This window comes from Elephantulus edwardii, unplaced genomic scaffold, assembly GCF_000299155.1.
Source record: "Elephantulus edwardii isolate Elephantulus edwardi_28Jun2011 unplaced genomic scaffold, EleEdw1.0 scaffold00222, whole genome shotgun sequence".
Taxonomy (NCBI): Eukaryota; Metazoa; Chordata; class Mammalia; order Macroscelidea; family Macroscelididae; genus Elephantulus; species Elephantulus edwardii.
This window is the reverse complement of record NW_006399972.1, coordinates 3334232-3342247: the sequence shown is the minus strand read 5'-3', so window position 1 is coordinate 3342247 and position 8016 is coordinate 3334232. Positions and strand designations below refer to the sequence as shown.

General features: G+C 42.8%; 1 pseudogene; it reads right to left on the bottom strand.

The window, feature by feature from the left end:
• Nucleotides 1-552: 552 nt before the first annotated feature.
• On the bottom strand, nt 553-2006 carry LOC102850246 (annotated as a pseudogene).
• Between the last annotated feature and the right edge of the window lie 6010 nt (nt 2007-8016).

Below are 8016 nucleotides of genomic sequence, written 5' to 3'. Positions count from 1 at the left end.
AATTCCCAAATGAGAAACCCATAAATGAATAAGACAGTTTGTTTAATCACCAATTTTCAACCCTGCCCATCCTCACCCTTCTGCTCCCAACCCTCACCTCCTTGTATCCCCAACATGTTTTTCCCAATAAAATAAAAAAATAAAATAAAATAAAAATTAAAAGTTTGGTCACTAGGAAAGACAACAAAAATTCCCTTCCCCTTAAAACCACCAAGAGCACTAATTACCCCAACCTCTCCCCACAAAAACAGGGAAGTAAATGAGGCTAAAGCCTTCAAGTGTGAAATTTCAAATCCGAAACATTACTGCTATTTGTCCGAAGTTGTAGGTCTATATACTTCCTTCTCCAACACTTCCCTCATAAGTTTATTTTCATATGTACACACACTCACGCGCGCACACACTCTCAAGCAAGACACTATTTGTTTGTTGATAAATTATGAGGATTATGAACTGGGTGTGTACAGAGTTTCGTAGGTGCTTTGTAAACATCAGAGTCATTTGGATCCTTTTCTCCAAAAGCCTGAAATTGAATTATGCAACCAGGGATCACTACTTTCCTAGACTTTGTTCACAGGTTGCATACTGACGAATAGCAGAGAAAAAGTCCTCCTAACTGATATTTAGGTAGGAAGGCAAAGAGACAATCTCAGTCAATCTCATGTGCCAGGGAAGAAAACCTAATGTGCTGTCCACAGGACCCAACTTCAGTACTAAATCAGGATCAGGGAAACACCTGAACTAAGTAAACTGTCTAACATAGCTACATCCAAATCTGTAGATCGCTTTTGCTGCTGGGCTACTAACTAGCAAAAGTCCTGTGCAGCTCTGACAATAGCTGCTTTTCCATTTTCTGGAGACAGCACCTTCACTGCTGATTGGCAATTTAAAACTTGATCATCTTTGTCATTGCTATTTGAAAACTGGTGAATATTTGGAACCATCTAAGCCCAGAAGTTCTTGTTGTTGTTTTAAAATGTCATCCATTAATCTGGAATTATTCCTTTTGAAAATGCCTTGGTGGACGTAGACGCTAACGTAGGAGATGCCCACAGCCATGCACCCCACGACAAGGCTCGCGATGTCCGTAAAGCTGGGCTCCTGCTCCTCCTCGGTGATCACCAGGCCTATGTGCACCGGCAGCTTTTCCAGGGAACTGCTGGCCGCTCGCCAACGCAAGCCGGGATGGGCGGCGGCAGGGCCCGGCCCCCCGCGCGGGAGCCCATGGTGCCCGCGATGCCTGCCGCCAACCGGGTGCTTGCGGAGAGTGAAACCGAGCGGCGCTAAGACCGCGGCGGAGGCGGCACCGCAGCAGCGCCATCAGATCCAGTTCCAGGAGCGGAAGCGAACGCGGAACCTGGAGGTGAGCGCGCGGTGCAGGCAGAGCAGCGCGTGCAGCACCCGCCACTCCCACTCGTATAGCTCCGTCAGACTCTCGTGGCGCCTTGTCGCCCTCCTCTCTTTCTCTCCTTCACTTGCGGCGCGACGAATTGTTGTTGTTGTTGTTGTTTTTTCCTTTTTTAAAATAAATTTAAATTATTAATTTTAATGAACATTTACAGAGATTTTGGATTTCCATTCATTCATTGCTGCACTTTTCTCCCTGCCCACCCCTCCCCACCAGCTCGCCCCCTCCTCCGAAGAGAAAAAGAAAAAAAACACCCCATATTCCTACATTAGTATATAATTCCCACATCCCTTCCCCCCCACCCCCCACCCCGAGTACACTTCTCTATGCAACCTTAATTCTGAATTCCTGTGCTGACCATAATACTCAATCATATATCACCTCTAATCTGTTCTTTCCCTCATCTGTTTCAATACAAGTAAAAGAAATACTCCCTCCCTGGTGCACAATCCCCCCGCACCCCTCCCACCGCCCCAAGTACATTCGACGAATTTTTATCCGCCTCTAAGGCCGGCGAGGCCCATGGCTCCAGATCTCCCCGCCCCCCGCGCCCGAACCCCTTTCTACCGCCAACACCTCACCTCGCCCCCGCCGCCATCTTCCATAATTTTTTGTGTAATACTTTCCATGTCAAATATATAAAACTCATAAAGACAGAAAGTTTAATGGCTGGTTACCAGATACTTAGAGAAGGAAATGGAAAATTTTTTGGAAATAGATGATTGTACAACATTTGGAATGTGATTGATGTCACTGAATTGTGCACTGAATTGAAATTGTTCTGTTTGAAAGAGACAAAAATCCCAAAATTATAAGGGGAGCAATAGAGATAAGAACAAGTGCTAAGAGTGCTCAGAGTAAGAGTGATTGTTCCTCTTGAGAGACCCAAGTATGCTGAAGAGGAATCTGCCCCAGGGTTAGAGAGGGGTAGGAATGAATGGCATGTGGTTCATTATGTGTCCAGAGAAAGAAAAAAAGAACAACCAAACTCATGGAGGGGGGAGTTGTTTTTTTTTTTTTTTTGTTAGATGCTCTCTAGTCTAGTACAACACTATGGAAGACTGATCTCAACCTTGTCCTGTCCGGTGACATCCTTGTCACCCCCTACACATCTGAGCCCATGCCTCAGTGCTTCTGTCAATCAAACTCACTGAGTGTCTCCCTCTTCTTCCCTGATCCTGCACCTTTCCAAGCATGATGTTCCTTTCCAAAGCATATCGTCTCCTAACAACATGCCCCAAACATGAGATGGATTTTTGCCGTGTTTGCCTCCAAGAAACATTCTAGCTACACTTTCTTCAAGACATATCCTTTTGTTCTTTTGGCGGTCCATAAGATATTTATTACTCTTCTCCAACACATTCAAATGCATCAATTCTTCTTCTATCATCCTTACTCACTGTCCAGCTTTCAGATACACAACAAGTAATTGAAAAACCATGGCTTGAATCAGGAGTATTTTAGTCTTTAACTGATATCTTTACTCTTCAGGACATTGGAGTGGTCTCAAAAGCCAACTTTCCCCATGTTATACTTTTCCTAATATCCTGATTGCTAGTACCAATGGTATTGATTATAGATCCAAGTAAGACAATGTTGTATGTTGTAGGTTTTATGATTGAAGATTAATATGGAAAAATAATCTGGAGTTAAGAGGTGGAGAATTTTATGTATCAAATGGCAAGATAAAGTGTTTGAAACAGATTCTGTAAAGAGTGAATGTTCATCAGGGTTTTCTTAAGAAGAGTGCAATATGACCAAATCTAGACTGTAGAAAGACTTAAGCAGCATTGTGAAGGGTGATTTGAGACATTAAAAGCACGAAGTGGGTGTTGGCCATCACTATAGTGAATAACTCCACACTTAATGCAAAGATGATTTATTATTTCTCACTACTTTGTGATCTTTTGACGATGTTTGGATGTGCTCACTCAGATGATAGCATTTAGTGGGTGAGTGTACTGGGCACTGGACTCACCTGGGACACTGGGTGTCTCTTTACCTGTGTGGTCCTTAAGGTCTTTCTCTGCCCATTGTTGTCATCACCGAGCTGTCTAGGTCAAGCTTTCTTAAATAGTGTTGAGAACATTCCAGGAAGGAGAAAGCTGAAGCTATACATGTTCTTAAGACCTTTTTCTTGGTGACTGAACTTCTGTATTTTATCCTCAAAGCCAGGAAGTAGACAGTAGAAGTAGACAGCACAGGGACATGAATATAGCTAAGTATGGTTGAACGAAGGGAGCTCTGGTGGCCCTGTGGCAAAGAGTTCCCTTCCAACCCAGTTGAGGCAGCTCACATCCAGCTGCTGATCTGCATGGAAAAAAAAGATGGGTAGTCTCTTCCCATACAATTGACTGCCTCTGAAAATCCACTGGAGGGTCAACCATGAGTTGGTCCTAACTCAACAACATAACAACAACATGACTCATGGACTACCACAAAATTAGGAGATCATTTTGAGAGACCAGTCAAGACAGAGTAAGGGGTTGAATTAAATTGGCACCTGTGTGAGAGCAGTGGAGTAGATATTTAGGAAATTAATTTCTGGGTGGTGCAAAAATTACCTTAGTTGGCTAATAAACAGAAGACTGAAGGGTCAAATATACCCAGAGTTGTTGTTATGTGCTGTCAAGTCGCCTGAGACTTTTAGTGACTATGTAGAACATCTGTGAAGCCTGCCTTGTCCTGAGTCAGTCTCACTGACTCTGACACATTTACCCCCATTGCCCCATCAATCCATCTCATCCAGGATCTTCCTCTCCTGAACTATCACTCACTAATCCGAGCATGAGGTCTTTCTGCAAGGACTAGTTTCATCTGGCCAAACGCTCAGAGTATATGAGATGAAGCTTCAAAATACTAGTCTCCAAGGAGAAACTTGGTTTCACACTCTCCAAGACAGGCCTATTTGTTTTCTTGGCAGTCCATGGTAGGTTCATGAATTCAAGACTCTTCTCCAGAACCACAACTCAAAGTCATCAATTCTTCTACTGGCATCCTTAGTCATTGCCTAGCTGTCTGATATGTAAGAAAGGTGACCAAATATAGAATGGAAATTATTGAACAATATCACTTATATCTGAGAAGGGTGACACAATAGAGTGTGGAAACTATAGAACAATCTCGTTGATTTCACATGCAAGCAAGATTCTACTGAAAATTATCCAAAAACGACTGGAACAGCACATCAGCAGAGAACTGCCAGAAGTCCAGGCTGGGTTTAGAAGGGGTCATGGTACTAGGGATATTGTAGCTAATGTTAGATGGATCTTAGCTGAAAGCAGGGAATACCAGAGGAATGTATATCTGTGTTTCATTGGCTATGCAAAGGCATTTGATTGTGGGGATCATAACAAACTGTGGCTGACTCTGAGAAGAATGGGAATCCCAGAACATTTGATCACGCTAATGCGAAACCTATACTTGGACCAAGAGACAATCGTCAGAACAGAGCAAGGAAACACTGCATGGTTCAAAATTGGGAAGGATGTACATCAGGGATATGTCCTGTCTCCATACATTTTCAACCTGTATGCAGAGCAGATTCGGGAGGCTGGGCTCTATGAGGAGAAATGTGGTGTCAGGATTGGTGGAAGATCTATCAACAATCTGCATTATGCAGATGACATAACCCTGCTTGCTAAAACTGAGGAGGACCTGAAGCACTTGCTGCTGAGGGTCAAGGACTATAGCCTTTAGTATGGATTGAGGCGCAATATCAAGAAGACAAAGATTCTCACCACTGGACCAATTGGCAGCATCAGGATGGATGGTGAAGAGATTGAGATTGTTCACAGCTTTAGTTTGCTTGGCTCCACAGTCAACACTCTTGGCACCAATAGCCAGGAAATTAAAAGACGTATTGTGATGGGAAAGTCTGCTGTTAGGGACTTTCCCAAAGTTGTGAAGAGCAATGGTGTCTCTCTGGAGACTAAGGTGCGTCTGATACAGGCCATGGTCTTTGCAATCACTTGTTATACATCAGAGAGTTGAACAGTGACTAAGGAGGATAGAAGGAGAATCGACGCCTTTGAGCTGTGGTGCTGGAGAAGAGTATTGAATGTACCATGCACTGCTAAGAAAACAAACAGATTCATCCTGGAGAGGGTTAAACTGGGCTGCTCCTTGCAGGCAAGGATTCTGAGGCTTCCTCTAACATACTTTGGACATGTTGTAAGGAGGGACTGGTCCTTGGAGAGGGACATCATGCTTGGTAGGGCAGTGCAGGACAGTGCAGGAGAGGAAGGCCTTTATGAGGTGGATTGATTTAGTGTCTGGGGTAATCAGGATGGGTGTGACAGAGACAGAGCGATTGGCACAGGACAGAGCAGAGTTTAGGGCTCTTGTATATAGGGTCGCTATGAGTCACAAGCGACTTGACGGCACATAACAACAACAACATCACTAATATCACATGCAAGCAAAATCCTGCTGAAGATTATCCAAAACCAACTAGAATAGTACATTGATGGAGAAGTACCAGAAACACAAGCTGGGTTTAGAAGATGCGGTTCGAATCCACCAGATGCTTTGCTGGAGAAGGAGGAAAAATCACCTCCTGTACCAGTCAGATCTGATTTGACGGTACACACACAAAATAATGTAATAAAAAATAAATTTTAAAAAAAAGATGATCATGGCACTAGAGACATTATTGTCAATGTCAGATGGATCTTGTCAAAAAGCAAAGAGTACCAGAGCAATGTCTATCTGTGTTTCATTGACTATGTAAAGACATTTGACTGTGTGGTTCACAAAAAATTGTGGCTAATCTTGAGGAGTATGGGAATCCCAGAACACTTGATTGTGCTTATGTGAAACTTATACTTGGACCCAGAAGCAGTCCTCAGAACAGAGCAAGGAAACATTGCATAGTTCAAAATCATGAAAGGAGTGCATCATGGATGTGTCCTGTCTCCATACTTTTCAATCTATATGCAGAACAGATAATTCAGAAGGCTGGGCTTTATGAGGAGGAATGTGGCATCAGGATTTGAGAAGACTCATTAACAACCTTTGTTATGCAGATGACACAACCTTGCTTGCTTGACAACAACAAAATACCCAGAGACATCTCAGAATAAAAGCCTGGGAATCTATTTCTGAAAAGCCATCAAATGAAAATATGTTTCATGATCTTCTGAGTTCTGGCGTCACTTGATTGTGGACCAAGTAAGATGAAGTTATTGACAGTTTCCATCTTTTCTTCATTTCTCATGTTGTTGTTTGTAATCCAGTGGCAAGAATTTTTGTTTTCTTGACATTGAGATGAAATCCATATTTAAAGGATGCAGCAAATACTTCAAGTCTTCACTTTCGGCAAGCGAAGTTGTACTATCTGCATAATGAATGTTATTGATGAGTCTTCCTTCAATCCTGATGCCACATCCTTCTTCATAGGGTCCAGCTTCTTGAACATTGCACTGGGAAAATCTGTAGCCAGGGACCTCTCCAAATAATCAAGGAGCAATGATATGAGTTTGATGACTAAAATGAGCCTAATTTGGGCCTTGGTCTTTTCAGTTACTTGCTATGCATAAGAGAGCTGGACAAGTTGCAAATTTAGTGAATGTTGTTGACACTTCTCTCCACCAGACCCATCTATCTGCCTACATACCCATCTCCCAGCTGCTGTGATTGTTGGTGGAAAAAAATTCACATATGTTCCCAACTCTGGAAAATTGCTGTTGGCCAAATAGGAGCTGTGTACCAGAGAGATAATGTACCTTGCCTTCATAAAGAGAGATAATGTACCTTGCCTTCATAACTGACTGGCACGGAGTACAATAGGCCTCATGTTGCTGGTAGTTGGAATTGATTCAGCTATAAAATATGTGCTCCAGAACTTTCCTCTGGGACCAGACTGAAGCTAGTGTCCAGGTCCAGAGAATATGTGTCATCGCAGGTGGCAATGAGTCCTGCGAACCAAAACAAAACAGGGTAAAAAGTTTGAAGGTGTTGGAATGATATTTTTGATGGAGTATGTCATAGATACTGCAAAAATTTGCTTTCAAGGATGTCTCCGAAGTATTAAGGAGCAATGACATCAGTTTAAAGACTGTTGTTGCTGTATGTTGTTGTTGATGATGATTGCCTTCGAGTAGAGCACGACTCATAGCGACCTTATGAACAAAAGGTCTAAAGCCCCTCTACAACTATTGGTATTTATCAAAGTTCATAGAGTTTTCAGAGGCATGTTGTTTAGGAAGTGGATGGTGCTGTCAAATAAATTATATTCCATAATGACCTTATGAACAACAGATCTGAACCCTGTCTTATTCTGTGCCATCCTCACAATCTCTGACACTTGAGCCCATTGCAGCAGTCACTGTGTCAATCCATCTGGTTGAGGGTCTTCCTTTTTCTGGGCTCCACCTCTAATACTTTAACTATCTGTGTTCCTCTATTTTTTTTAAAGAGTTTTCAGAGACCTGCTATATAAGAAGTGATTCTCACCACTGGGCCAATCAGCAGCATCAGTATGGATGGTGAAGAGATTGAGATAGTTAACAGTTTCCGTTTACTTGGTTCCACAGTCAACACTCTTGGTAACAGCAGCCAGGAAATTAGGAGACAAATTGCATTGGGCAAGTCAGCTGTGAGAAACC